The 8,899-nt window shown below is 37.9% G+C and overlaps 1 long non-coding RNA gene across 1 annotated transcript; it reads right to left on the bottom strand.

The window, feature by feature from the left end:
- Positions 1-347: 347 nt before the first annotated feature.
- Positions 348-6,635, bottom strand: LOC109369420. Its single transcript, XR_002118428.2, has 2 exons — positions 5,046-6,635; positions 348-4,523 (listed from the first exon to the last, which is right to left on the bottom strand). It is a non-coding gene; the product is annotated as an uncharacterized LOC109369420 (long non-coding RNA).
- Between the last annotated feature and the right edge of the window lie 2,264 nt (positions 6,636-8,899).

The raw sequence follows: 8,899 nt of genomic DNA on the forward strand, positions 1-8,899 counted from the left end.
TTACCCTTGTTTGTTCCTGTAATTAAAGTGCTTGCTCTTAACTTTGGTAGCCATAGTGAAGTGCTCGAAGTATACCACAATGTGCTTGAGCCATCTCTTTGAGCACAGTCTGTACTTAAAGTAGACATGTAGTTGACAGACATTGTTGTGACTTCTTTTTGAAGAACTATTACAACTTTGGCTGTCATTACCGTGCTAGAGGGGAAAGAAGATCATATTTTTTTTCTAGTCAAAGCATAAGGAAAACAAAATTTCATTCTAAAACACAGGGAAGATGAAAGATACAAATGTTCAAATAATGAATAGCTGGTAAAGGAAGGAGAGAAGAAATGAGGAAGACTGAAGAATTTATATCTTCAGTTGTTTATTCAAACTTGCACAAATATCAGCCAGCTATTGCTTTGCTAAGAGTGCTGCAGAAGAATTAGCCTTTCACCCCAGCTCCTTTTCCTTCGTTTTCTTTAAATTTGATCAATCTTCATCTGGTACATGTGGCTCCCTTTTAGGCCTTATAGTACAGTATTTGAGTCATGAATATGGCTCTGGCAGCTTTTAGCAGAATTTTTCAAGTTAGTTCTTGGTTTCTAGTGCTCTTGGCCAATACTTCATTAGTCTGCAGTTACGACAGAATGTCTTGGTAATCGTTTTCAGTCTGAATATCTTCTCTGGCACTGATTTCTCCCTGCCTTGCTACCCTCTTTCTTCCTTCATCATTCATTTACTCATTTCCTTTTCTCTCTTATTTTTGTTTCCATTCAGGCATGTATGCAGAAGTACTGGGTTATATTTAGATGGAACTGTACCTCTGGAGTCAGAAATCTCATTATACTTATGGGATATTATTCTACTTCAATTCACTTGTGTATAACTTGTATAACTTGTCCTAGACCTACATAATGCCTACTATCGTAGCGTGAAGTTTTTTTTGTCAGTGTTTTAGATTGTTAGGTGTACTGCTCTCTAGTTTCAAATCCTTACTGAATAAAGTAGTGTTTTATTTATGTCCATCTGCTTCCGTGCTGATGGACATACAGAAGCAGACAGCTGCGTAGTAAAGAATGATGTAGAACATGGGCTGGAAAACACTCCCGGGCATTCTCTGCTGTTTCTGGCACCAAGATTTTGAGCTGTGTCCTCAGAAGGATGACGGTAATTTGACTTGTTCAGATTTGGGAATCCTCTGAGGCCTGAAACAATATTTGTTCTTCTGTGCCTCAAATCTAATTTTGGAAGGAAATAATAGTGACCAGTGACAGTAAATTATATGGGGAAAATTTTTCCTCTGCTCTGATGGAAAAATTGTTTGGAAGCAGAGTTGTTGCTATTACAGCCATCATGCAGCAGAGCTTGTGCAGCACTCTGTGCCTTCTCTGCCACAGGGGGAAGACAGCCCAGAGCAAGGGTTGGTCCAGAGCAAGGCTGGGCTTGTGTGGGAGGAAGCCAGTGTGGCTGTTAATAGTGGGAAAGCTGGAAGAATACAATTGGAAACATGAAGACTGGAGAGGATATTACTGCATTACTTGATGGCTGATAGCAAAATACATGCCAGTTTTTGAAAGGAAAGAAAGACCTGTTGTATGGACCATCCTAAGCCCAGCAAGGCACTTAAGTTGCTTTATGGAAAGAGTAATTTTGGTTTCAGTTCAGTTCTGAAGTTCTGCACAGCTGAAGTTCTGCACAGACATAATTGGTTTTCTGAAGTTAGCCCTAACCAGTTACTATGGAAAAGTTAGAGCTTTTAGCACAGCAGTGTAAATGCTTGCTCCGAGTGGCCTCTGCTTTCAGTGAGGTTACCAAATGTTACAGTTCTCTGTGAAAGTTAGCATCGTGACATGATATTTTTAGTACAATGTCTTTGGGACTGGCTCTCCTACATATCCAAGAGTCATTCTGCTGCTTTGAATGTTTGCCAAACACTCTCAGCAGCTAAGTATAAAACTTCAGTTATTACTTCTGAAACCTGAAAGGTTTAGTGATTGAACAGATTTTTGTTTCATAATATTTTGGACTTCATACTGCATGTGCAGTCACTATGTTTTGACAGTATTTTACATTTTATTTTTCCAAGTACTGTTTTATTAGATTAGCTCAGATAGGAAGAATAAATTCACATTTATCATGAGTAACTTTCATGTTCAAACACTGATATTTAATAGTTTAAATCTCCGGAGTACAAACTATAAATTAACATTAGAGGCCTCTCAACATTCATTATGCTGTTTAAAAGGTTGTGCAGAATTAATAGTTGCCGGCAGTTTCTACTCGGATACAGATACATCATCTCTTCTACCATAGTCTTAACTCTCTTGAACTGCATGTGTTGAAAAGAATAGCTCAAAATTAAAAAATGGCATGGCTGAATAGTGTAATGAATCACTAAGGCTTTTATTGCCTTTCAGGAGAAGATTCATGTTTTCTTGCAGCTCGCTTTACCAGTTTTCCTAAAAAACAGTGATACTATATGGCTGGCTGAGCTTAGCCTTAGAGGACAAAACCCCATCTTGCTGGGACCTTTGATTCAGCCTCCTGACAAGCTTAGCATAAAAATCTGATATGCGAAGACATGAAGAATGAGCACTTCTGTTACAAGAAATGACTTTCTTTACCAAGTAATATGGACTTTTAGGCGTGCACATAGAACAGTGAAGAGTGTTTTCACTATTGATTCTTTTTAGAATAAATAGAATTTCAGACCCCGGAGTTCTTCATTTATCATGTTTCTCAGAAGTATGAGAAATTTGGACGTAGGTACAATAAATCAGTAAAAATTCCACAGGGTGCTGCAGGATGCATTGCAGACCAGAACTTTTGGTTAAGAGCTTGTCATTTCCAGTACGTGTAGCAGTTGGGAAAAACAGCTTGGCATCTTTGAAATTCTGCAACAGCTTATTGATTTGTGCTATAGGCTAAGGGTGGGAGTCCATGCTTCTCAAGGAACATAGGAAACCTGGGAGAAGTACTCAGAACTTGTGAAGATAGAAATTGGAAACTCTGGCTACTGAAATCAGTACTGTGCTTCTACCCATCTGTCATAATAGTTTTCTCACTGCAGCTTGTAACACCCTGTTTATCCTGTTTACTGCTCTCTTTGCCATTCTGATGATGTGCTGCTGGATGCACAGGTACTGGGCCATAAAATCTTATATCCTCATCCTATCTCCATCCCTTCTCATAACCTGTTATACACACACACACATACATATGTATATTATTTTTTTAAACCACATGTGAACTAAGTTCCTTTGAAATTTCTTGGTTAGTATTTAGGGAAAAATAAAACTTCAAACTAGGCTTCTGATCTTTCATAACAGCACATAGAACTCCAGTGTTCAAATTTAATGCTTAAAGCAGCTGTTCTAGTTGCACTTACTAATTAATTAGGCTGGAAAAGAATGACTAAGGTTTGATTATAGTTAAATTTGTACTTCAATTTCCATCTATGTTGAAATAAAGATATATTTGTCTTTACAAACATTCATGAAAATAGCTTGATATTTTTTCAGAGATTACAAATTCGTTGCTTATGGTGTGCATTAAGAATGATCCTACTTAAAAAGCTTAGTCAGGAATATTATGTGCTGCTTGTTGAAACTCTGGAGGTGAGAAAAAGTACATGACCTAATGAGAGTCTGGCTCTCTCCCTGTGTTTACACTACCTGTGTAGTAGGTACAAGTGCTCGTCTGTGCTAGCACACAATAATAGGGATAAGACATCTAACTGTGTGTGAGATTGAATCCTTGTTTATTCCATTGTTGCATTTATGCAGATATAATCAATACTTTCATACTTAAATTCTCCTCATGTTTTTCTAACTACCACAGATCTTGCTACCAGGATGAAACAGAGTAAAATAAGCACATTTTACCTCTGAGAATCCAGTCTTCAATGCAAAGGTTCTAGGAGCTTTGTATCAGACATGCTCTGAGTATGTTAGGAAGGTATTTGTCTTCATCCCAGCAGACTAAAGATTATAATTAATGTTCAAAGGAAAGCATACATGTGTAAGGGACATGATGCAGTCAAATGCCATCTAAGACAACATGTGACTGTAATGGATTTACAGAGGGCTGGCAGTATCTATCTTTTATTAATAAGAAGTGCTGCAGTAAAGAAAAATTGCATATTGTTGTGTAGATGATACTATTTTTTTTTTTCAGTGGAGGAACCAGAACTTACTTGGTTACATCTTACGACAAAAATCTAAGAAACCTTACTATATTTTCTTGCTTCTTGTTCATGAAGTTACATCTTTTATTTCTTTGGTTTACTTATTTCTTATGATTTAAAATTACACTGTTCATGTCGATGAATTCAGCTCAGGTTGACCTGGAGTGTGTTCAAGATGGAGCTTGTATGCTCCTAACCCAAGGTCTCCTTCATGAATATCTTCTTTGCCTGCAGTCTGGCTGCTGCAGCCTGCTCTGTCCTGTGCAGGCACTGGTGTGTGAGCAGATGCTTCATAGTTTTTGGTCAGTTCATCGTTATTTATGATATAATCTGTGTCCTCATTCTTCAGCTGATCCTGTATGTTTCAAACAAGGAAAAATACCAGTGAAAGGAACATTGAAGAGGATTTTATAAGGTTTAAATGAAGAACAGGATAGATGCAATTCCTTTCACTTAATTTCCTTATTGTTTCAATTACTAACTTATGATCTTCAAGAAATTTTGGTGATGATTAGGGCAAATAGTTGCTTACCATGTTCAGCTCTTGGACCATGTTGTGAAGTGAATTTTCTATTCAGATCTCTAGGATAATTTCAGTGCTTACATATCACTGACGTTAGTGAGATGGAGCAGCTAATGCTTTCTTTCAACATCTGACTGAATTAAAATCTGACTCACAAGCTGAGTATGTGTCCCCATTCCTGAAAATGCAGCATGGCACCTTCTGGGATCCCTCTCCACAATCCTGAAGAACTCCCTATAATCCTTCACTATAAAAGTAATAGGCTTTAGGAAAAGCACTGTGCTAGGCTGTTCTATTGAATACAGTGACTTTGGGGGTACACTTGCAATACCATTAACCAAGTTAGGTACTTACGCCGTATGCACTGGGACTGGTCAGAATTCTGGCAACAGGATTACACCATTCAGGTAACGTCGTTGTGAGAGGTGGGCCGGCATGTGTTAAAATAGGTTTTAGGTATCTGTGAAGTTTGTTAAAGAAAACTTCCTATGTGGATTTGATACTAAGATGCTTCTATAGGAAACTTCATTATAAAGCAGGGCAATCAACCAACTGGATAGAAAGAAACAAAATAGTATTTATTTACTCATCCATTATTGCATTGATTTTTACCTCTCACTAGTTTTGATGAGGCAATGCTCAAAATCTGTCCTGAAGCACAGCAGAATGGCTGAACTGAATGTCATGGGGTACAGAAATGGGAAAAGGAATTGGAAGAGGTGCAATGTACACTAGATTATCCTGTTTGCTGTTCTCATTCACTGTTTGCTGTAAAAGTGTGATCTTTTTGAAGTATTTCCTTTTATAATCGCATAAGATGCGTTTATATCAGCTATTTATGCAAAAATGGTAGCTAACAATTTCTTAAACATATACTAAGTTTTCTGTAAGATGAATGGATTTCTTCAGCTGGCAAAGAATATTTCATCAAGTATCAAGTTTCTTTATCCTGAAGAGTGTACAAATGTTTTTCTCTGTAATACTCTATCTTTTGTATTCAATACATTTGTTTTGCACAGTTATTTTACAACAGTCAACATATTTGTTTTACATCAATGCTTCTTTACATAAAAGCATGCAAAAACATTAAGAACAGGCTTTATGTTAATGTCTCACACGTCTTTCCTATCTTTTTTTCATCCAAAAGTGCTGTATTGAGATGAAAGAAAAACCTGCTCATCTTAAGCAAATATATCATCCTTGTATCTGCCGGTAGTAGCTCCCTCAAGCTGACATATCTTCTCTGCTATTTTAACTTGCCAAGTGATTTTTGGTGTTCTTTGGTAAGCAGGTCTGTCAGATTTTTTTTTTTGCAAACAAGGGAAAACTTTCATTATTGATTGTTGTCCTTCTGTCTCCTCCTCCTGTCCCAGATGTCTCCCTTTCCCTTCTTTAAGAAGAAAGTAGACATAACAAATTGAATGATGACTTGAGCTCTGCAGAGATATTGTAGAAATGCTCAGTGAGTAACAGTGTACCTCTTAGACCTAGTCCTTCCAGTACCATCTCTTCCTTCATTATTGTCTGGCACCACTGTGCTAGCCACTCTGTATAAACTGTCTACTGAAGAAACTGAGTCTCATGAAACACCCTCAAAATCTCACAGATTGAAAGGCAAGATTACGTACTTGGCTGTCCTCTATACTACAGCCATAGCAGTTGTTCTTTGGAGTCTTTTATTTGTATGTATATTTTCTTCTGAGCAATTCTAAAAAATTTAATTGCATCTATCAGAAGATCATGTGATTCCTTCATCCAAAGGTGAAGTTGTATACTGAGTTAGTGGGAAAGATGAATATTGAATCCACTCGAATAAATAAATCTGATCAAAACAACAATCCAGGTGGGATTTAAAGTGTTAAAGTAAAGTATATATAAAGTGGCAATTTGATGGGATTGTGTAGGGAAAGTGGACGTCCTTTCTTTTCTGTAGGAGCAGGAAAAAAAAAAAAAAAGAAACCTTCCTGACCCAATTTTATTTGAATTTCGAAGGAAAAGACCTCCAAGTGCCAAGTATTTGAGAGCTATTTTTAAAATGCAATGTATGGAAGCTACCAGTTTTAGCTGTTTTGTTCTCAGCATCTCAAAAAAAACGAAAAATGAACCTGATTAGAAGAAACAAAACTGTAAATAAGAGCCTAATTCTATTTTTTTCATCATTAGAAATATTGGCATTATTAGTACTAACAACTTGAAGCACTTGCACTGAGTTGTTAGAACCACTGTGAAAAATCGAGGCTTTTAATGGAAGCTTCATGTGATTAAACCAAGTCCTTCCATTCCGTTCTTTTATTTTCTTCCAGTGTAAGTAACGGAAGATGAATATTTCTCTGCATTTCCTCTTTGAACTATGATCTCTTAGTGGGGCCTCATGTTCAAGCAGACTTATAACTCTGTAGTGAACTATATAGCGCTCAGTCTAACTTGTCCTGTTTTGTTCCTGTGCTTTGTACAGACAGCACATGTGTTTGCATAAAGCCTAGCATCATACCAGGTGGGAATAGGGGATGTGTGCTGAAACAGGCAGACTACTCAGCCAGCAGTAATCTTCAGTGTGAAGATCTCTACCCTAACCCCTTTCCTCTCCCCAATCTTTTGAGCCACCACCGCTTTTAGGATTAACTTCAGCAAGTATTTGGTTGCTATGCATAAACTTGTATGAAGACTTCATTTTGGACTGTGACAGATCTTCTAAATCCCTTTCCTTTTCACATTTGTTGTGCGTTGTCCATGCTTTTGCTTTTCGGTCTCTTGAGATGCTGTTTAAAGTGAAGTCATTTTTTCTCCATCTTGTTATGATGCTTTTGATTCTGTAATAAATTATTTACCTCTTGTTCCTTACTAGTTAACTAGTAATTAATTATTCAGTCCACTGAAAGAGCTTAACTTGCTGGGCCTATTTGTCATGTTTTAATGACCTGTGCTGTAAATGCTTTCTCCATTGTTGGCATGGTTTCTTTATGGTATTACAGATGTAATCACATTGTTCAGTGCAGCATGAAAGGGGAATTTTAATCCATGTGTGATGCTGGCATTTCAAGAGTATATCAGACATGGGTTATAGCATTTTAAGACTGGCAAAAAATCTTATCACACTCCAGTTGCTTTGGTTGCATCTCCTGGGAGGAAGAATTTAAATACAGTAATAGAATAAGATAGATTTTGCACTAAGGCTGCTTTAAAAATTGGAAAAAAAAATCCAAAGTGGTTTCTTAGCAGAACTAAGAAATTATTGTCTAACCAAATCTATGCCTTCCTAATACAGGATTGGGGAAAAGACAGCAGAAGGAGGTTGCATCAGGCAACCTACTCTTAGACTTGCATTTCAGCTCTCCGTGGGCAGAACAGGCATGGCTCAGATACTGTGCTATGTAAAGAGCATTATTATTATTATTGGAAAAGTGGTGTGGTAATTTTGAGGTTGGGAAACTGAGTTTGATATGCCTTCGTATGTACATGTGTGGTCCATCATATAATCAGTGTACAATACTGGCATGTTAGTGTGCTTTTGCTCATGTAATCAAATACTAAATTTTCCCTTGGGTCCTCATATGTCCAGGCTTCTATTCTCACAAATCTGTACGCTGGGAGCCCTTGTTGTCACTTGAATATCCCTTTGGCCTGACAGTTCCAGTCTGCGGTCCCCACTGTCTGGGCACAGTTCCTCTACCACCTTCATTGCTGCCAGACTCAGCACCTGAGTCAGTGGTTCTGCTCCCTGGTTCTGCTTCTCCTTTTCTGAGTTTGAATCATGTGACTACTTCTTGCTCAGCAATAAGGAAATATAATGCTTTTGCAGAGAAGATAGTCATGAAGACAGCACTTTGAGTCTGATCTGCAGGTATGTCTGGCCAATGTGGCCTGAAGTGAACCTCTCACGGATGGTTTGCTGGGGCTGACAAGGCTGAGCAAGTGAAGCAGGGGCTGTTGGAGGATGCAGCATGCTCAAAAGCAACAGGACCTTCAGGGAGTTGCTTGTGAATTAGAAGTTGATTTTTGTAGAAAGCATATGGATAGCAAACTTTTCAAAGCTGCACAATGTGACATTCAGACTGAACTTTCACATCTCCAAGGTGGAATTTGAGGTCTTTCCTCTAAGTATAGATAATTTAGAGAAGATCTCTTGAGGATTTTTCAGTGGGAAAACTTGAAATTGTTTGACCTTTACCTGGCACTTCCTCCGCATCCTCCCCCTCCCCCCCTGCCAA

Source organism: Meleagris gallopavo, chromosome 11 (assembly GCF_000146605.3).
Source record: "Meleagris gallopavo isolate NT-WF06-2002-E0010 breed Aviagen turkey brand Nicholas breeding stock chromosome 11, Turkey_5.1, whole genome shotgun sequence".
Lineage (NCBI taxonomy): Eukaryota > Metazoa > Chordata > Aves > Galliformes > Phasianidae > Meleagris > Meleagris gallopavo.